Source organism: Triticum aestivum, chromosome 3B, assembly GCF_018294505.1.
Source record: "Triticum aestivum cultivar Chinese Spring chromosome 3B, IWGSC CS RefSeq v2.1, whole genome shotgun sequence".
Classification (NCBI taxonomy): Eukaryota; Viridiplantae; Streptophyta; class Magnoliopsida; order Poales; family Poaceae; genus Triticum; species Triticum aestivum.
Window position 1 is genome coordinate 400,539,659 of NC_057801.1, and position 22,243 is coordinate 400,561,901.

Below are 22,243 nucleotides of genomic sequence, written 5' to 3' on the forward strand. Positions count from 1 at the left end.
GGCAGGGCCCCCCTAGGGCGCGCCCTTGTAAGTGCATCTAGTGCCCCTTAGTGATTTTGGTGTATTGAACACTTATAGGTTAAGGGACTAATATGTTTGTGAGTGTACACAGGCTCTATAAGTCAATGAGGAGTTTGATATTTACAATGAAAGTCGACCCCTGAAAATGAATGTCTTCGCCTAAAGACTTTGGTTCTCCTGAAGACTTTGAAAGTGAAGAAATTGGTGTGACCTTGAAGACTTTGATATTCATGCAAGGAATCTTAAGCGTGAAGACACTTGTTTAAATAGTTTCATTTTCTTCTTCTTGAGTCATAGGAAACACCATACTATTAAAGGGGGTCGAGGTAATAATAAGGAAACATATTTCCAAGTGATGCTCATCTTAAAATCCTACACCTACCCAATCCTTCAAGTGAAGCCATTGGAAATCTCATATCAGTTCAGACAATTTCTTCAGTGACAGAGATGAAGATCTTCTGGTCTTTAAGGAATTTGTTCTGCCTGAGGAGTTAGGAATTCGCCAGTGCGGATTCCCTACACAGTGAGGAACATGATAGCCCTGAGGAATTTGAACCTCAAATCCGACCGTTGCTGTGCTATGCGCCAACTGTCCAAAATATCCTACCGCCGAACGGTCATATCAGACAAGGGCATTTATGTCTTATCATGTCGGGCTGCTCCCTAGGCTATAAATAGCCGCCCCCTACAACCACTAGCTGGTTGGCTGCTCCGAGAGAAACTGACACTTGTCATTTGAGAGCATCCCATTCCTCCGAGGACTTTGAGCGAAAATCATCAAGTTAGGAAAACCCAAATCCCAAACCCAAACCTACAAACCCCCAAGTGATTGAGCATCACTAAAGAGATTGTTCCTGTGTGGAACCAACGCATGTTACCTTTGAGGACTGTGTATCCTCCAGACGGTTAGGCATCATGGTCTGAGCATCCAAGAGGAATTGTGGATTGCCGAGTGACAAGGTCTGTGAAGGTTTGGAAGTCACCTGTGAAGACTTACCACTACTATTGGGCCAGGTCTGTGTGATCTTAGCTCAAGGAGAATACAGTGAGGACTGTGTGTCCTCGAGTTTAAATACTCAGCCGCTCCAACCAGACGTACAACTGTCACAACAGTTGGAACTGGTCTACCAAATCATTGTCTTCACCAAGCCAACTGGTTCTAATTCCTCAACACTTTCATTTCCTCAGTTATGTCTTGATGTACCTGATCATTACTGTTTAAAGACTTTGACTGAAGACTTTCTCTAATTCCTCAACCCTATTTCTTCAGTCTGTTTGTCTTCATCCTGCTTATCCTGTGTTTACGCTTTCTGTACTCTGTGTTTGCCTTTCATTTCATCATGATGACTATGCTGTTGCTCTGTTATGCTTATACCCGAGTACTTATTCTGCTGCAAGTAGTTCTTCGCTTAGGAATTTCCTCACCCTGAAATTCCTCAGTGAAGAATTCATAAAAATCGCCTATTCACCCCCCGCTAGTCGACGTAACACACTTTCAATTGGTAGCAGAGCAAGGTACTCCCTTGTTCTGTGTGATTTTGTTTTAACCACCTAGAGTTTTAGTTATGTCGATTGCAGGTATGATCAAGGTCTCAGCTGGGTGTCCTACTTGAGGCAATTGATAACGCTCTCTGGTACATTGTGGAAAATGGCGTTCCCTCAGTCACTCCATCTCTGAATGCTACCGATGTGAAGATATTCAAGCAACTCGATCCTCAAGCGAAGAATATCATATGTGGCTATCTGAGCAAAGGTTAGTATGGCAGAGTGAGTGCACTAGAAACTGCCAAGCTGATTTGGGACAGGCTGTACAAGGTCAACGAAGGAGTCCCAACTCAACGTGACTCCCAAGTTGATGTTGTCGGCGTTCTGGGAACGGGGGTCCCCAGACTTGCCTGCCTGCGGCCTGCGGCGTGGCTCAAGCGAAGGCCCAGTGCAGGCCAGCTTCATCAGCTCAAGCTCAAGACCCTCGCGAGGAGCCAAACCTCATGGGGTGGACAACAGGAAGCTTCCTCAGGAGCAGCCTCATTAGGCAGGCTCGCGAGGAGGCGGAGAGATCAAGGCAGGGCACCTCACGAGGATCCCGTGACGCAAGCCATGACAATCGAGACCAGGCGGGCGCTGGTCTGCGCAGTGTCCTTGTTTCCCCTTTAGTGCAAAGGGGACAAGCACATGCCAAGGCATCAGGCAAAGGTTACTGTTTCGGTGCAACAAGACCAAGACCAGCAGAGTGGTAGGATGGAAGTCATCATGGAGCCCAGGACGACGTCACCGCCAGAGTCTTTGGCAGTCGAAGACCAACTTTAGTCAGGATAAGTGTACTAGATGTTCCCCTGCAAAATGGCCAATTGTTGGTGCCCTTCCCGCTCATTATTTGGGAAGAGGCCTGGGGCCTCCTTCTATAAATAGGACTAGCCACCATAGTAGAAAGAGAGGATCCAGATTGCGCATAGACTTGAGAGAGAGAGGCGACTGAACTCACCCAAGAAGTTCATCACACCAGCTCAAGAACAGCCCCTCGTGAGGCTGTTCTCCCTTTGTATTGTTCATCATCAGCCCCTGAGGCAATCCACCACACCACACACTGGAGTAGGTTATTACACCACAATGGTGGCCTGGACCAGTATAAACCTCGTGTCCCTTGTGTGTTCCTCTTTCTAGCCTAGATTCCTTGCGAGGCTTCGAAACGCGAGCTGGTAGGGGAAAGATCTTCTTGCGCACCCCAGAGTTCGAACCTCAAGGGTCTGCCGGAACCCGAAATCCAACATTTGGCGCGCCAGGTAGGGGTGCGCTGGAATCCTTCTTCCGCCACCTCGCGTTCCGTCGCCTTGCCGTTCTGATGTCAGGCGACCCGACTGCCAGCGCCGACCGCTGGGCGGCGTGGCCCGCCCACGCCGTGCCACCGGTCCAGGGCGACCTCAACCTTGCGCCTCAGGCAGCTCGCGCTCCGCAGGGCGCTGCGGGGCGCGGGCGATGCGGCCAAATGCTGCCTGCCCTCACACCGCGGCAGGTGCAGTCAGCAGCAAGAGCCTCAAGCCACGCCGCTGCCAAAGGAGAACTCCAGGGCCGCGATCACGGTGGCCCGAGAGCTGCTACGGTGCCGGCTGCTGGAGGGTGGCCGCGACGTGTTGTTAGAGCGAGTGGCCGAGCTCCTGGACGCTGCCGCCTCGGGAGCACCTCCTTTCTGCATCCAGCTGCCACCCCAGATCCAGGGCGGGCCGTATGGCGGCCCCATACGTGCCCACTCAACTCCGAGCGGACTTCAGGGCCTACTCAACGCCAACCCGACCGTCATCACTGGGCGACAAGTCGCGTCGGCCCCATCTCCGACCGGTGAAGGAGTGCACGCCGCGGCCTTCAGCCTCGGCGGGCCACCACGCCACCACCCTTAAGACAGTGCTCCGAGCCGGACTGCGTGGCGCATAGGGCACTATGGCGAGGCCCATGGGGCGGTGGCCCCAGAAGCCTATGTGCCCCACATTGTGGATCGAGAGTGCGCACTGGAAGAAGACCATGGCTCGTTCCTCGGGCCAGGCTGGAGCGAGGAGACACCAGAAGCTGACCTCTTTCAAGAACCCCAAGAGGGCCTCGACGACCGCGTCGGTGGCAGCAACTATCGGGTACCACTAATTCCTCGGGAGCAAACTTATGCTAAACATGGGTCGCAGGAGGTACAGGTCGCCGCGGCAGATGGCTGCCCCAATGCTACAGCCCCTTACCCCTCGGGAGGAGGGCACCGGGGGCTGCAGGAGAGGGGCCAAGATCCGGGTTCGTCCCCGTGGCACTCGGCGCAAGGCGTTCTTAGGAGGTAGGCCCTCTGCCGGGGAGGTGCCTCAGGGCCTGCCCGCGGCAGAGGACCCATGGTCGTCGGGGGAACCGTTGGCGACTGCTCTACCCCATTGGCGTCGTCCTTGGTCTCCGACCGCCGTCAATGGCGGTAGAGTGTGGCGCAAGGCGGGGCCCTCGTCTGGCGATATGAAGCAAGGCCGGTACCTGTGAAGAAGGCCCAGTGCCTGTGAAGCTTGCCGCCCGTGACACTCTCACGTAATAATGAGTGGGGCTGTACACGCCCCGGAGTCTCCGGAGAGCCGTCCTCGGGCCTCGGGGGCTCCCGCCCACGCCCAGTGGCAGCACTTAGCTCCGCGCTGGTGAGAAGACGTCGAAGACTAGACTAGGTGCCGGACGCGGCTTTTTGCCTTTTGCCTTTTCCTCTGTTGTCAAGGTTCTTCGATTCGAATTTAAGTTGGATTTGAGATTGAGACTTTCATGTTTTTGGGTAAGGGGTGTTTTAGTCTCGTTCGAGCAATCTCTCGTGTTCTGGTTTCGGCTTTGCATCCAAAGTTAGCGTCAGCTGCCTCCCCTTGTAAGCCCCTCGTGAGCCAGGCCGGGCCAAGCACGTCTATAATCTGGACCGCTGTAGCCGCACCCTCTCCGGAGGTTCGCATCGCAGGATCAATGGGTTCGCCCAAAAGACGCTTGAGGCGCTGCGGCTCCCATAGGCCCTCTCAGGGCTCGTCAGGGTCAAAAGGTAAACAAGTCAGCCGATACATCGCTGGGCGAGTAGCCCGGCATAAGCTCACACACGGCGTTATACTTGCAAGGATATTGATCGCAAACCTTTACATGAGGGGCTCCCCCTCCCAAAATGCTCTTACAGTCTTCAGGGCCGAGCCTGAACCTTCTTTATGCAGGGTAAAGATAGAGGTGACAAGCGATCAGTCAGACATGTCACTCACCGCGTCTTCCGGGGTGCCTCCGGAGACGTCGCTTGCATCACTGTCATCATCACTGTCACCGCCGCCACCTCTGTCAGCACCGGGCTCGTCCACGACGCCACCTTCATCGGCGGCCACGATCACGCCGTCGTCATCAGATGCGAAGGCCTGGACGAGGGTGTCCACATTGTCTTCCACCCACTGCGCCAAGTCGCCTTGAATGGCCACGGGCACCGGAGCGATGGCGGCAGCAAAGTCGAAGTGGGGATCTCTGTCCTGCAGATAGCTGAAGACATGGGAGAAGGCACGCCCAAGCAAGGCTCGACTCCTCTCCTCGACAAGCCAACGGGCCCTGTCAGAGTGGGTCTCCAGCTGTGTCACCACATCCGTGAAGAACTGGATGTTGCCAGCATAGTTGATCATGCGAGGCTCAGCAACAGCCGCCTCGCAAATGTTGCCCAGGGCCGCATTGGCCCTTTCCCTGAGCGTCTGGAGCATGGGGGCATGCTCGTGCTCCAGAGTTTGCCACTAACGGATCTCGTCCTCGTTCCGCCGCGTGAGGGCCTCGGCGCCATCGACCCGCTGTTGGAGAAGGAGCAGCTCGGCGCGGGAAGAGGCCAGCTCCGCCTGTGCTGTGCCGAGGGCAGCTGCGGAGGAGTCTGCACTCCGCGTCACTTCAGCCAGCTTAGCCCTGAGGGCCGCGGTCCTACCCTCAGCTTCGGCCCTGATCAGCTCCAGCCTCACTTCGTATTCGCGCTCAAGATCCGAGCGAGCTACCGCCACGCGGTGGTCGACCTCTTCTTGGGCTCGGGCTTCCCGTGCGGTGACATCATCCTCCGCCTGCATCACCAGGCGCTCCCTTGTTTCCAACCATTCAAGGTCAAGATTGCGCTCGGCGGCCTCCATCGTCAGCGCCTCCTCGCGCTTCAGGAGCTCCGCCTGGTCGACGGAAGCCCCCTTCAGCGATACAAGGGCCGCCTGGCGCAGTTCCACTTGTTGCTCCAGAGAGCTGCTCCAAGCTTGGAGCTCCCAGGCGCGCTCCTCCGCAGCCTTGCGCCATCGGTCTGCTTCCCGGGCCTCCTCGACGGCTTGGGAGCAGGCCTCTCGCGAGGTCGCCAGCGACGCTTCAGCCTTCACGTTATCAAGGTCACGCTGGTGATGCGCAAGAGCGACGACTACCTTCATCTTGCGCCTCTCCTCAGCGAGGCATAGGCCTTCGGCCAATAGGGGCGCATCCTCGCCAGCAAGCTCCGCGCCGATCCGGCTCACCGCATCCGCCACCCCATGGAGGAACTCTTGAAAAAGGGCGCGACGCTCTCGAGCGCGCCTGAGCATGTCTTCCGTGTCACCCTCCGCCCCAGGTGTATGCGGAGGGCCCCGCGGCGGCGTGCCCCCTCTTGGCATGGGACTGGGGGCTGGCGCCCTAGCAATCGCCGGTCGGACCCCGCCGGGAATCCAGCCTGGCGCCGGTCCATCCCCAGAGGAGGAACCGAAGATCGACCTTAGCCAGCCACCATCCACAATCAGAGGAGGAACACGGGGCAAGCCGGCTATGCCCCAGGAGGACTCGTGAAGGCAAGACAGCAGGCGCGCAGGCTCGAGGCGCACATCGGAATGGACCACTTCTCCGATCGGTCCAGCGGCGGGGGCGCTGCTCGAGCTCGGCGCGCCCAGGGCCAGCAGAGAAGACAAAGCTTGGGGGGATGTCTCCTGGGCCGTCTCAGCAAACTCGGTAGGAAGGGCCCTGAAAGGCCACAATTAGCAACAAGGATAGTAAGGTAAAGGAGCAGAGAGAGAGGAGGACTTACTCGTCCACGGCAAAGTATTTCCTCCGCTTCAGCAGGCGGCAAGGGCGGTCATCACCACCCAAGGCCTCCTTCCTCTTGCGGAGGGCCTCGAAGTCCACATGGAACTGGCCTAAGCGCTCGGCGCAAGGGTCGGCCTGTGACATGGAAGAAGCGTCAAGGTGATCAGCGCCAAGGGGACCGGCCTGGGGGACGCCGTCAGGCGCCGCCTCATGAGGAACGGCCAGGGCCTCGGAAGCCCCAGCCTCAGGAGCCATAAGCCGCAACTCCTCGCCTGCCACTGCTCCAGGAAGGGCTTCGGGAGATGCCATCTGCGGGGTTTCGCGCGGCGCCAGCATCTCGACACCGGCCCCTTCAGCTCCCGGCGGTTCCCGTCTCCCTGCTCCATCGCCTGAGAGCAACCACAGCGACTGGGTTGTAGCGGGGACCTATGAGGCCAGCCGAGCACAGCCCCCACTCGTCAAAGCTGGGCATCTACCTCACAAAATTGACCCTGCCCGAGCAAAGATACAAGAGGGCAGCATCGTGTCGAAGGCTGCCTGGGGAAGGGTCGTCAGTCAGGACCCTGAGCACCATCTGCAGCACTTCAGGCGCCAGATCCTCCTCCTGAAGCCGCATGCTGTCTTTGTGCCCCGCAAAGTCCCACATCCGGCGAGAGTGGCGCTAGAGAGGAGCAATGCGACGTTGGAGGAACTCCTTCACCACCTTGGGCGCCGTCACATCGAGCGCCCTCAAACTCTGGAAGCGGTGCCAGACGAAGGCGAGCCGGGGGCTCACGAGCGTCTCATGATCCCAGCCTGAGTTGGGAATAGCAGGCAAGGTTGGGTGTGAGGGCAGGGGGTTGGGCACTCCGACATCCACATACAGCCACCGCTCTCTGAACCTGGCCTCAGGAGGAGGAAGGCCGAAATCGATCTCTGAAGCAGCCGTCTCCAGCACGGCGAGGAAGCTCACACACCCCGAGCATTGAGTGGGGTCGCTCAGGCGCAAAGAGAAGAAGTGGCGTAGGAGGGCAACGGAAGGAGGGATGCCCACCATTGCCTCACAAACAAAGGCGAAAACAGCCAGGAGGGTAATGGACTCAGGCCCCAAGTGCATCATGTGGATCTGATAATGGGAGAGCACTGCATTGAAGAAAGCGGAAAAGGGGGGAACCAGACCTGCCCACAGGGCATCGGCGAAGAACCAAACCTCCATGATGACCCTATCAAAGGAGGCATGGGAAGCAGGCCACACCATGGTCCTGCCGCACTCGTTGATGATGGAGGCAAGAGAAGAGCTGACCTTGTTCAAAGCTTGGGATTGAGTATGATTGACCGATCAACAGCGGGGGGCGCCACCGGAGGCGAGCGGGGCGAAGGCGCGGGCTTCTTTCCCTTTTCCTTCTTCGTTGGCGCCATGGCGATGGAAAGAGGGGAGAGCTCGGGCCGGATTGGAGGCGGAGGTTGGAGCTCGAGGAGGAAGGAAGGGTAGGAAGCGTGCGAGCAGCAAAAGGGGAACAACTGTGTGCAACCACGAGTCCGCCTAGCCGGGCACGTAATGAGGCATCGTGGGGAAGCGGAGGCGCCCACGTCCAATCGATCACCATGCGGCACCCAAGGCTGCAGGCTACTGGGGCCCGCGGCGCTTCGCACTTGCCCCTTTGCTTCTCTGCTAAGCCAAGTCTAGGCGTGCCTTGGGCCCAGGGGCTACTGTCGGTGTTCTGGGAATGGGGGTCCCCAGACTTGCCTGCCTGCGGCCTGCAGCGTGGCTCAAGCGAAGGCCCAGTGCAGCCCAGCTTCATCAGCTCAAGCTCAAGACCCTCGCGAAGGGCCAAGCCTCGCGGGGCAGATGACAGGAAGCTTCCTCAGGAGCAGCCTCATCAGGCAGGCTCGCGACGAGGCGGAGAGATCAAGGCAGGGCACCTCGCGAGGAGCCCGTGACGCAAGCCATGACGATCGAGACCAGGTGGGCACCGGCCTGCGCAATGTCCTTGTTTCCCCTTTAGTGCAAAGGGGGCAAGCACGGTCCAAGGCATCAGGCAAAGGTTACCGTTTCGGTGCAACAAGACCAAGACCAGCAGAGCGGCAGGATGGAAGTCATCGTGGAGCCCAGGATGGCATCACCGCCAGAGTCTTTGGCAGTCGAAGACCAACTTTAGTCAGGATAAGTGTACTAGATGTTCCCCTTCAAAATGGCCAATTGTTGGCGCCCTTCCCGCTCATTATTTGGGAAGAGGCCCGGGGCCTCCATGTATAAGTAGGACTAGCCACCACAGTAGAAAGAGAGGATCCATTGCGCATAGACTTGAGAGAGAGAGAGAGGCGACTGAACTCACCCAAGCAGTTCATCGCACCAGCTCAAGAACAGCCCCTCGCGAGGCTGTTCTCCCTTTGTATTGTTCATCATCAGCCCCTGAGGTAATCCACCACACCACACACTGGAGTAGGGTATTACACCACAATGGTGGTCTGAACCAGTATAAACCTCGTGTCCCTTGTGTGTTCTTCTTTCGAGCCTAGATTCCTTGCGAGGCTTCGAAACGTGAGCTGGTAGGGGAAAGATCTTCGTGCGCAGCCCAGAGTTCGAACCTCAAGGGTCTGCCGGAACCCGAAATCCGACAGATGTTCTTCGCAATCTCTTCAACCGCTTCAAAAGACTCGACAACGAAAATGTTCAGCAAACCTTCGATCGCCTCACTGACATCTCAAATGAGCTTCAAGCACTTGGTGCCACTGATATCACCGATCATGAGGTGGTGAAGAAATTGCTGAGATCACTTGACACCTCATTTGATACCATCGCACTGATGATTCAAGAACGAGCTGACTACAAGTCACTTGATCCCGCCGATATCCTCGAGAGGCTAAATAGTCATGAGTTCCAGCTTGCTGAGAAGAGAGATCTCTATGGATCAAGCTACGGATAATCACGTGCACTGAAGGCCAAGGCAGTATCTGAGTCCAAAGCTGAGGATTCTGGTAGCAACCTTGGTGATCTTGAAGAATTGAGCCAGGAGCTAGCAATGCTCGTGAGGAAATTCGAGAAGTTCTCTCGCCATGGCCGTTTTGGAAAGTCTTCAAGAAATGATGATTCCTCGTCCCATGACTACAAAAAGAGAACTTGCCATAAATGCAAGAAACCTGGTCACTACATGTCTGATTGTCATCTGTGGGAAAAGGAGTCAAAGAAGAAGAAGTACAAAGATGATGATTCTGATGACTCAAAGAAGAAGAAGAAATCTTCAAAGTCCTCATCATCAAAATCCTCAAAGTCTTCATCTCATAAGAAGAGTAGTTCCAGGAAGGCCCGGGCATTCATTGGCAAGGAAATGGACTCTGAAGTGGAATCTGAGGTTAATGTGGAATAGGAGGAATCTGAGGAATCTGACTCTGGTGTGTCTAGCCTAGCCCTCGCTACTGCTTACGTCAACAAGTCCATCTTCAACACTAAAGAAAATGACTTCCCCGACTCTGCTGACACGAGCAATGATGAGTATGCTCCCACCTATTGCTTCAAGGCAAAAGGTGCCAAGGTACTCAAACATTCCCCCTCTGACTCTAGTGAGGATGAATCTCATGACAATATGAAGCCTAGCTATTCAAAACTTGCAAAAATTGCTGTTAAACAATAGAAGGCCTTAGAAAAGATTCAAAATCAACTAGATAGAAGCGATGACCTGTTGGGTGAGGAATTGAATCGAACTAAGACTCTGACAGATAATCTTCAAAGACTTCAAACTCGGTTTGACAACCTTCAAAATCATCATAACACTCTCTTATCTGATCATGAAAAGCTTTCTTATGAATTTCTTCAGAGAAAGCAAGATCTTGAGAAGTTAAAAACGAGTTATGAAGATCTTCAGAAGGAAAATGATTCATTGCTTGCTCAACAGATCAGTTCCGCTCAGGAAGAATTTATTCCACCATGTCTTAAATGCATTGAGCGTGAATCTGCTAATTCATCACCTGAATGTTCAAATGCTTCTGTTGCTGCAAATTCTTCAACTGTCTCTGTGGTTACAAGTTCCTCATCTGAGGATACCACATGTATCACTAACGATAATGCAGGGATGAAGGAATTGTATGTGACAGGCATTTACAAAAGCCTCATAGGGCATCAGACTCTATGTGATGTGCTCAAAAAGCATATCTTGAACAGGAACCCTAGGAAAGAGTGTATTGCCTTTGAGAGGAAACTCAATGTTGATGGGACCTACTGGAAACCTGAGCAGTATCCCAAAACCTCATGGGTTGCTGTGAAAGGACCTCCTGTAGATCCATGCACTTTATCTAGCTTTACTTCTGATTCTTCATATTCCTTTGATGAGTCATTTGACTCCAACTATAAACTGTTTAAGAATCAGAACAGTGAAGTATTTGCTCGATATGTTGGAACTAACTGCAGGAACGGCCCCCTATGAAGAAAATCTGGGTTCCTAAAAGGTGTCTTGAAAATCTTCAGGTGAATGTCATCATGACATCACCCATGAAGAATAGGAACCCCATATCAAATTCTTCATATGGATCAAAATCTTCATATGGATCCAAGTCCTCATATGGACCAAATTCCCCACATGGTTCAAATTCCTCACGTGGATCAAAATCCTCATATGAACATCATCGTGCTAACACTTCTGTTTCACAGGGAAAGTCTAAGGGCCATGAATATGTCCATTATTCTTCAAACCATTATGTTCATAAGTCCTCGAAGAATTTTTCTGCTTACTCATATGCTTATCCTAACCATTCTTTTGTGAAACGAAGTGCACTGGCTTCTATGCCATCATTTTCTTATGGAGCTCGCAGAATGATGAACTCTTTTCCATCCCTCCAGATGTGGGTGCTGAAGAAAAAGAACTAATCTCTTATGCAGGATCAGGTCTCCAGACGAACTTAATCATCTAAAGAATTTGCTGGAGACCTGAATGTGCTTGAAAGGACGCAAGCTAATCATGAAGAAATGAATCATTCATTTTTCACGTCCTCATATTGCTATATCTATTACTATTGATGAAATTGATATCATATTCTTCACTGATGAAGTATATGGGTTCATAAGTTGCACTAATTCATCTGCAGGATGAACAACCCAAAGCTACCGAGTGGGTCCTCGATAGTGGATGTACAAATCACATGACTGGTGACAGGAGCTTGTTGATGGACACTGATTTGTCACCATCTCATCTAAAGCATATCACCTACGCCAACAAAGGCAAAAGCAAGGTATTTGGTCTGGGCAAGGTTGCAATTTCAAAGGATAAACACATGGACAAGGTCATGCTTGTCGAGTCCTTAGGATTCAATCTTATGTCTGTCTCAATGCTTTGTGATCTTGATATGGTTGTTGTCTTTGGCAAATTTCACTGCCTTGTGCTAATGGAATCTGACAACTCCAAAGTCTTCGAAGGCTTTAGGAAAGGAGACTTGTATATTGTTGATTTCTCTGCAGGACCACAGCCTGCCACGTGTCTACTTGCAAAAGCTTCAGAATGCTGGTTATGGCATCGACGACTTGGTCATGCTGGGATGAGGAACTTGCATATACTCACGAAGAAGAAGCACGCCATTGGCATTGAGGGTGTCAAATTTCTCAAAGATCATCTTTGTGGGGCTTGCGAGGCTGGAAAGATCACCAGAGCCAAGCATCCCGCGAAGACTATCATGACCACTTCTCGTCCTTTTGAATTACTTCATATGAATCTATTTGGCCCTACTCCTTATGCCACGTTCACTAGTTTTGCATCTTTATATGGCTTTGTCATAGTTGATGACTACTCTCATTACACATGGGTGCATATCAACACTTACAAAAATGAAGTGCAGGAAGTGTTCAGACAATTTTCCTCAAGGGATTCCACTAGCTTCGGTGTGAAGATCAAGCATATCAGGAGTGATAATGGAACCGAGTTCAAGAACACTGGCCTCGACGAATATCTCGATATGCTTGGTATTACTCATGAATTCTGTGCTCCTTATACTCCTCAGCAGAATGGTGTCGTGGAGCACAAGAACAGGACTCTTGTTGAGATGGCCCGCACTATGCTTGATGAATACAAGACACCTGAGCGCTTCTGGCCTAAAGCAATTGATACTGTGTGCCACATCATCAACATGGTATATCTTCACAAATTCTTCAAAAAGACCTCATATGAAATCCTCACTGACAATAAACCCAATGTAAGTTATTTCAAAGTCTTCGTTGCCAAATGCTGGATTAGAGATGCTCACGATCACTCTAAATTTGCACCGAAAGCACATGAGAGTTTTATGCTTGGTTACGGAAGGGACTCGCACACCTACAAAGTCTTCAACATCAATCATCACAAGGTTGTTGAAACTATAGATGTGCAGTTCGATGAAACTAATGGCTCGCAAAGAGAGCACCTACCTCCTGTGCTAGATGAAATGTCACCTAAGGAATCCATCAAGTTCAAAGCTACTGAGGATGTCATCCCTACCGAAGAATCTGCTGAAGAAGTCATTCCTGATCGTGAAGAAAATCATACTGGTGCTGCTGAAGAAACTGGTCCTGAAGAAACTGCTTGGCCTAAGCAGAGTCGTCAACCCACACATCCTCGCATTACAAACGAAATGCAAGTCAAGAAGATCATCGATGACATTCGTGCACCAGGTCCCCTCACGCGCTCAAAAGCTTCACATTTATCTAACTTTTGTGGGCATTTTGCTTTTGTCTCTATCATAGAGCCCACTAAAGTAGATGAAGCATTCATGGAATCTGAGTGGATTCAAGCCATGCAAGATGAATTGCATCAATTCGAGCTCAACAATTTGTGGGAGCTTGTCAAGCAACCAGACCCACGCAAGCACAACATCATCGGTACCCAATGGTTCTACCGCAACAAACAAGATGAAAATGGCCTCGTGGTGAGGAATAAGGCTCGTCTTGTAGCTCAAGGCTACACACAGGTTAAAGGAATTGATTTCGATGAAACTTCTGCACCTGTTTCTAGACTTGAGGCTATTTGCATAGTGCTTGCTTATGCTAACCATCATAATATTATCTTACAACAAATGGATGTGAAAAGTGCATTCCTCAATGGTAAGCTTGAGGAAGAAGTAATGTTGCTCAACCACCAGGTTTTGAGGATCCAAAATTTCTAGATCATGTCTACAGACTCAACAAGGCCCTCTATGGCCTCAAGCAAGCACCTCGGGCGTGGTATGACACACTGAAGGAATTCCTCATGAAGAAAGGCTTCAAACCCAGTTCACTTGACCCAACTCTTTTCACCAAATCATATGATGACGAATTATTCGTGTGCCAAATATATGTTGATGATATTATCTTTGGCTGTACTAACCAACGTTACAGTGATGAATTTGCCTATATGATGAGTGAAGAATATCAAATGTCTATGATGGGAGAACTGAAATTCTTCTTAGGTCTTCAGATTCGTCAACAATACAATGGCATATTCATAACTCAGGAGAAATACCTCAAGGATGTATTGAGGAAATTCTGCATGCAAGATTGCAAAGGCGTCAAAATTCCTATGCCCACAAATGGCCATCTATGCACCGATGAAAATGGTAAAGACTTCGATCAATAGGTATACCGCTCCATGATTGGCTCTTTATTGTACCTATGTGCATCTAGGCCGGATATTATGCTTAGTGTTTTCATGTCTGCCCGATTTCAAGCAACACCGAAGGAATCACACCATAAGGCTGTGAAGCATATTATTTGATATCTAGCTCACACACCAATGCTTGGATTATGGTATCCCAAGGGCTCTTCCTTTGATATCATTGGATATTTAGACTCTAACTATGCTGGCGATCGGGTGGACCGCAAGTCAACATTAGGCACATGTCATTTCCTTGGACGATCCTTGGTATGTTGGTCCTCGAAGAAACAGAACTGCGTATCACTCTCCACTTCAGAAGCTGAGTACATTGATGCTGGATCGTGCTGTGCTCAGTTACTATGGATGAAGCAAACCCTCAAGGACTACGGCATCAACGTGAAGAATGTGCCTCTCTACTGCGACAATGAGAGTGCTATCAAGATTTCTCACAACCCAGTTCAGCACTCGAAGACAAAGCACATCCAAATTCATCATCATTTTCTTCATGACCATGTGTTGAAGGGAGACATCTCCATCGACCATGAAAGTACTGAAGACCAGCTGGCCGATATCTTCACAAAGCCCTTGGATGAGAAGAGATTTAGCAAGTTGCGGTGTGAGCTAAATATCCTAGAATCTTTGAATGTTCTTTGAAAAGGACACACATCCTAACACTTATGCTGACTTGATGACTTAGATGTGCAACACATGAAGTAACGTTTTTCTTCAATCAATGAAGACTAACCCTCTAAGTGTGAAGAAATTAATGAGGAAATTGATTCTCAGAACCCTACAAGAATTGTACGCGGTGTCTGAAATCAGCTTTCTTATACGGTGGGTTACGCCACCAACCAAAGTTGAAAATCTTCAATTTGAGTTTTTCTTCATTTCTGAAATTCTTCAGTTTTTCAAATTCTTTAACTTCGCATTGTCTTCACTCTTTCCGCATTTTTTCTTCATTTGACTATATACATACATATATATATATACATATATATATATATATAAGTTTATGTCCTCTACAACATTCACTTATTGCTAATTCTTCAAGTTGACTTTTCTGCTAAGTGAATGTGATCGGACCCTTCCCCCTCTATGCTAAACTCAACCCAGTCTGTTCACAAATTCTTCATGTACGTTCTATTTGAAACTCATTCAAATTCTTCACTGTGTCCTTGTCAGCTGAAGAAATTGCGAACGACACTTTAAAATATTCTTATCTCAATTTTCGGCTTTTGCCGCTCAAACCGTTATGCATTCCACGATATACTTATCTATTTACCCATGATCTCACACGATCTCCACCTCTCAGCACGTGGGTGACACATGTCGCACGAATGAGAAGGGCCAGGGGCACGTTCGTCCAAATTCTTTGGGCGAACAGTTTTTTCACCTCAGCTATAAATACCCCCTTCCCTTCCTCATTTCACCTTTACTCCGCTCGACCTCACTCCCTCTCTCAAGCTTCTCAATCCCTAGCGCCACCACTACCTCCATCATCGCCGGTGAGAAAGAGCTTCACTGCCTCGACCTCATCGCCGTCGTACTCGTGCAGGCCTTGGAAATCTTCCCTCCGCCGTCGCCGTAGATGTCTTCCTCCGCCAAGTTAGGGCATGGAAGATCTGAGCCGACGAACTTCTAAATCTACACCTCTTGTTCGTCGTGTTCTTCATCAATGGTAATTAAAAGTTACTTTTGCCGCATTTATTCTACTAATGATTTTCATCAAATCTTCAAAAGGTGTTTATCCTTCAACTCCACACTCTAAACACCTAGCACAAAATCTTCAGTTCTTGATCTGTTTCTCTAAGTTACATTTTTCTTCATGATTCCTCAATTGTGTGAATCTCACGATCCGCACAACTCTGGAACCTGAGAGAAAGAACACTTAGTGAAATTCTTCAAGACACATCGGGTCAATTTCCTCAAACTCTTTCAATTTACAAAACCTTCTAAGAACACATATGACCTCTCTAAATTCTTTGCACTTATACTCTATTCACAAGTACACATGTCTGCTGCTGAATCACTAGGTTCTCATCAACTTAACTCATTTGCAGTGTTCCTCGAAGAAAAGCTGCATACTTCTTCAGAGAACTCGATTGTGCAAATTCCTCGGCTGAAGAAAATGGCAGACGGTAAAAGGCCTTAGAAAGGAGGAAGGAAGCTTGAGGTTAATACTTCTTTTGAGATCCCTGTGGATATCTATGCAGAGTACTTCATTCCTGATGAGGCAACTCATGGCAAGGAGACGAAGAATGAGCGAAAAGTGCGCATTCAGAGGATAGAAAGAAGATGGGCAAGAGAGTGGAGGGAGTACAGATATGTCACTCCAAAATACATGAAGAAATTTGCTCTTAACCCTCTGTGCCCAAGACCTCCTCTAGCACCTGGCCAATTGGCTGATCCAACAAGCCTTAAACGTGGTGAGGATTATGCTGATGAGTGGGCCAGGTGGCAAGCTAAGTTGGCCAACCAGGCCAAAGAAGTAGGGAAGAAATTCAATGAGGATTCTGCTGCTGCCGCTGCCGTTGCTGAGGCTTCTTCAAGCAAGAAGGCTATGCCAAAGAAGCCAGGCAAGAAACCACGTTCCTCAGCAATGCCCTCACGACCAAGTTCTTCATCAATGCCCGCACGACCAATCTCCTCAGTGCCACCAAGGCAATTTCCTCAAGCTGCCCCAGTTCCTCACGCTGCTCAAATTCCTCGGGTTTCAAAACCCTCATCTCCTCCGACAAAGTCGTCAGCACCTGTGCATCTCGCCATGTGCCAAAGGACCACTGGCATATCAATTGCCACAGGAGCTTCAACAAGTTCTTCAGCTCACCCTTCATCAACCGGTCCCACTTTGCTGAAGACCAAGGCCACTGCTGGACGAGGCACTAGACCAAGTCCTCACAAGAAGCAGGTGGTCTTTCAAACTCCGTCTGATGATGAAGCTGATGATGATGAATTAGCTGATATCATCATGGACAGACAGCAGCGGGCAGCTAGAGCCAAAGGGAGTGATGTGCCCCTTCTACTGGATCCGAAGAAAATCCTCGATTTCATCGATCTTTGGCACAAGGATCCCAATGCTCCAATGCTAGATTTGGGCCTCACTCCTGGATAAAGTCACGTGGTGACAACGTTCATTGCTGAAGAAAAGTGGAAGCATGACCAAGCCAGAGTGGCTAAGAAAGTGCAGTACAAGAAGCAGTGCTATCTCAAGGACAATGTCCTCAGTCTTTTGCCTAAACAGCTCATAGCACTGCAAGCTGAAATCAAAAAGCTCAGCAATGAATTTGACGCCTACAAGGCTGAATGGCAGGGTGCCAAAGTCAGATTCATCAAGCTGATGAATAAGTTCACTTCAACTGTTGTTGCTCCTATGCACATTGATGTCACTTAGGCTGAAGCATCTTCTCAAGCCACTGAAGGAATTGCCAGCACCGCTGATGATAATCAGGCTGTTGATGAAACTGCAAGCATCAGGGCTGCTAAAGAAATTCCAACCGCTGAAGAAACTGCCAGGGCATCCACTAGTGTTGTGTCTCAAGAACCTGCCAGGCTAGCTGAAGACTCTGTTGCTACACCTGAAGAAACTGCTCAGAACAGGCCAACTGCATCAGTTGGGCCTGAAGAAATTGATCCAACTCCCACTGCTCCACCTGCACCAACACCAAGCCCAATTCTTCCTTCTGCTCTGGAAGTGAAGAAAACCAAAGCTGCGAAGCATGCTACTCTGAAGAAGAGGAAAGCATCAGCTGCCACAGAATCTTCGGCCCCCCAAGAAGGCGAAGATTTTGACAAGTTCAATGGACAATCCCATTGATGTTGTTCCTCTTGCAAGCATGCCATCAAAGGAACTTGTTCCTTACGGTGAAGAATATCAGATCCCTGAAGAATCCGCTAAAGAAGATCCCTCTGCTGCTTCCACAGAGCAGATGGATGAGGAAATTGAAGTTGAGGCTTTCACTTCAACTCCTCAGGTATCATCGCCAATGCCTCAGTTTACTGCTGAAGAGGCCGGCATTGAAGAAATGGAAGTGGATGAGGATGTGGACATTGGGAGCACCACTCCAGTGATGAACGATGATTTTTGGGATAGCCAACACCCCAACTCTCCTTTGTTCACCAATTCAACAAATTCCTCAGTCCCCAGCTCCAACTGAAGTTCAAATGGGCTCTAAAGAAATTCATGCCACCCCTTCCATTCATGAAGACATTCCAGCCACTAGTGCTGATGAAAACGCTGTTGAAGAAATAGAGGCCCAGGCTGCTACTGAAGCAGAAGGTGATATTCCTCAGCCTGCGGCTCCAGAGATTGACATTCCAGAAGTTATTCTTCAGATTACTGACACTCCTCGGCCACAGCCGAAGAATCTATTCTCCAAAACTCTGAAGTTAAAGGCTGATGCTTTCTTCAATGAGCATGTGTTCTTCACTGACTATAATTCATATGACTCTGCTCGTCTGAGGAGGAAGCGCTTCTGGACTGCCAGCCAAGCCAATTTCTATTCTTCAGTGCTGTTCAACAAAGACAAAGTCTTCGACCACGAGCATATTCCTCACTTGGATATGGAATCACTGCCTTGCTTTGCGCCAGTCCCCGCTGCCATTCATGATGCTGGCCTGCTCAATTTCTGCATTGACATATGCGATTGGAATGAAGAACTCATTCTTCAATTTTATGCGGCGCTACACATCACAGGCAATGCTGAAGATGTGAACTCTTGGGTGTTGGACTGGATGACAGAGAACACACACTATAAGGCACCAGCCACTAAATTACTTTGTGCCATGCCTGTCAGTCCTCCCCCAGAAAGTGCACATCTCATATACTCTGAACCTGAGCTGTCAGATCATTTCATGCAAGTGCTGATGAAGCCACTGAAGCCTGGACAAGCCTCAAGGACCAAATTCCTCGTGAAGGAATTGCAATATGTGCCAAGGACAGTCTATCGCATTCTGAAGAAGACATTGAGTCCAATCAAAGGCCATGACTCGAATGATGAAGAAGTCGTTGGCATAATGAAGAATCTGCTTTTCAACATCATGCACGATAATCTCGTGAACTATCATGATTTCTGCATGAGGACTTTGGCAAACGTTGCAATGTCCCCATTTGAGCTGAAGCCTTACGCTCCCTGGATTATGAGATTCCTCAGATCAAGGTCTTCACTCAACTACAAAGCTGATACACTCAACCATGGCAGCTACTTGTCCCCAATTGAAGTCCTAAAATGGACATTCTCCTCAGCTGATGAAAAAGGCAAGGCCACTGCTGTTATTGATGAGGGCATTCGACCATTGGATGGACAGTTTCACAAAGCTGCTTCATACTCCACCAATGATGACTCTGCTACTCATGATTCTCCCGCTAATGCATCCAAGCAAAGTCCTCAGGCAACAACTCCAAGGGTGATGACTGATCGTGAGCTTCTCCTCAGTCTTCATCAAACGGTGGATCACAATCACAAATGGGTGAAACGTCAGTTTGGTTCAATTCTTCACAACATGACTCCCACATACAATTCAGTGAAGAAGAACCATTACTAACTTAATGAAGTGTTTGATCGCACCTGGGTTGTACTGTCTCACCTTTACGGTGATGAGGATCTCAAGCAGATGGGCTTCAAGCAGGACTTCGGCTGGGCAAAGCCCCCACCGAAGAAATTCAAGAAAGTCGCAGTTCCTCCTCTGGTGCCCAGTTCATATTCCTCATCCCGTGATACTGATGAAAATGAAGATCTGGACGACACTGCGGCAGGCCCTTCTCCAACAAACGACCCCAACAACACTGACGCTCCTCCATCGACTTCATGAAGAAATTCTTCAGGGGCGTTAGTCCTCACTTTTCATCCCTTTTGGTCATTCAGTGACAGAGGGGGAGAAATTTGAGTTAGTCTTCAAGCGGGTCTATATATACGGGCGTTTTTCTTTGTTAAGTTACAACTCTCGCTCTTCTGAAGCTTTTGTTGATTGAGTTGTAAACTTAAGTCCGATGGTGACCTGATACTTTTGCTTTGTTTTCCTGCATGCTATTTCCTCATTAATATTATGCACGCATGCTGAATCAGATCAGTCACCATATTTCATCATGCATTTCAAATTCTTCATTCTATATGTTAAATGCGTGTATGAATTACAAGATATAGGGGGAGATCTCCATGATTCTACTCTTCAAATGTGCATTGCTTCAAAAGCAAATTCCTCACTATGCACATCTTCAGGGAGAGTTCTTCTATATCTTGCAATCAAATTCCTCAATATTTAGCACTTTCAATTCATATGTTTATCCCCATTGAAAACTTAACCTATATTGTCATCAATCACCAAAAAGGGGGAGATTGTAAGTGCATCTAGTGCCCCTTAGTGATTTTATTGTATTGAAGACTTATAGGTTAAGGGACTAATATGTTTGTGAGTGTACATAGGTTCTATAAGTCAATGAGGAGTTTGATATTTATATGAAAGTCGACTCCTGAAAATGAATGTCTTCGCTTGAAGACTTTGGTTCTCCTGAAGACTTTGAAAGTGAAGAAATTGGTGTGACCTTGAAGACTTTGATATACATGCGAGGAATCTGAAGCGTGAAGACTCTTGTTTTCGTAGTTTCATTTTCTTCTTCTTGAGTCATTGGAAACACCATACTGTTAAAGGGGGTTGAGGTAATACTAAGGAAACAGATTTCCAAGTGATGCTCATCTCAAAATCCTACACCTACCCAATCCTTCGAGTGAAGCCATTGGAAATCTCATATCAGTTCAGTCAATTTCTTCAGTGACAGAGACGAAGATCTTCTGGTCTCTGAGGAATTTGTTCTGACTGAGGAGTTAGGAATTCACCAGTGCGGAATGCTTACATAGTGAGGAACATGATAGCCCTGAGGAATTTGAACCTCAAATCTGATGGTTGATGTGCTACGCGCCAGCTGTCCAAAATATCCTACCACCTAACGGTCATATCAGACAAGGGCATTTTTGTCTTATCATGCCGGGCTGCTCCCTAGGCTATAAATAGGCGCCCCCTACAACCACTAGCTGGTTGGCTGCTCCAAGAGAAACTGACACTTGTCATTTGAGAGCATCCCATTCCTCCGAGGACTTTGAGTGAAAATCATCAAGTGAGGAAAACCCAAATCCCAAACCCAAACCTACAAACCCCCAAGTGATTGAGCATCACTGAAGAGATTGTTCCTGTGTAGAACCGATGCTTGTTACATTTGAGGACTGTGTATCCTCCAGTCGGTTAAGCGTGATGGTCTGAGCATCCAAGAGGAATTGTCGATTGCCGAGTGACCAAGTTTGCGAAGGTTTGGAATGTTGGGGAACGTAGCAGAAATTCAAAATTTTCTACGCATCACCAAGATCAATATATGGAGATACTAGCAACGAGAGAGAGGGGAGTGCATCTTCATACCCTTGAAGATCGCGATGCGGAAGCGTTGCAAGAACGCGGATGATGTAGTCGTACTCGTAGCGATTCAGATCGCGGTCGATTCCGATTTAAGCGCCGAACAAGGGCGCCTCCGCGTTAAACACACGTGCAGCCCGGTGACGTCTCCCATGCCTTGATCCATCAAGGAGAGAGGGAGAGGTTGGGGAAGACTCCGTCCAGCAGCAGCACGACAGCGTGGTGGTGGTGGAGGAGCGCGGTACTCTAGCAGGGCTTCGCCAAGCACTACGAGAGACGAGGAGGAAGAGAGGTAGGGCTGCGCCTTGGGAGAGAGACTCGTGTGTTGGGAAGCCCCAAAACCTCCACTATATATAGGGGCAAGGGGGAGGGGAAGGCTCCCTAGGGTTTCCCTAGGGGGGCCGGCGGCCAGGGCAGATGGGATCTCCCCTTTGGGTGACTTGGCCCCCAAGCCAGGAGGTGGGAACCCTGGATGGAGCGCCCCAAACCCCCTGGTCACGTGGCAATAGGTGAGGGGGGTGCACAGCCCCTTAGTGGGCTGGTTTGCCCCCTTCCCTTGGCCCATGAAGCCCCCCCAACACTTGTCGGGGCTCCCGAAACACCTTTCGGTCATGCTGGTCATCACCCGGTACCTCCAGAACACTTCCGGACTCCAAAACCCTTCGTCCAATATATCAATCTGCACCTCCGGACCATTCCGGAACTCCTCGTGACGTCCGAGATCTCATCCGGGA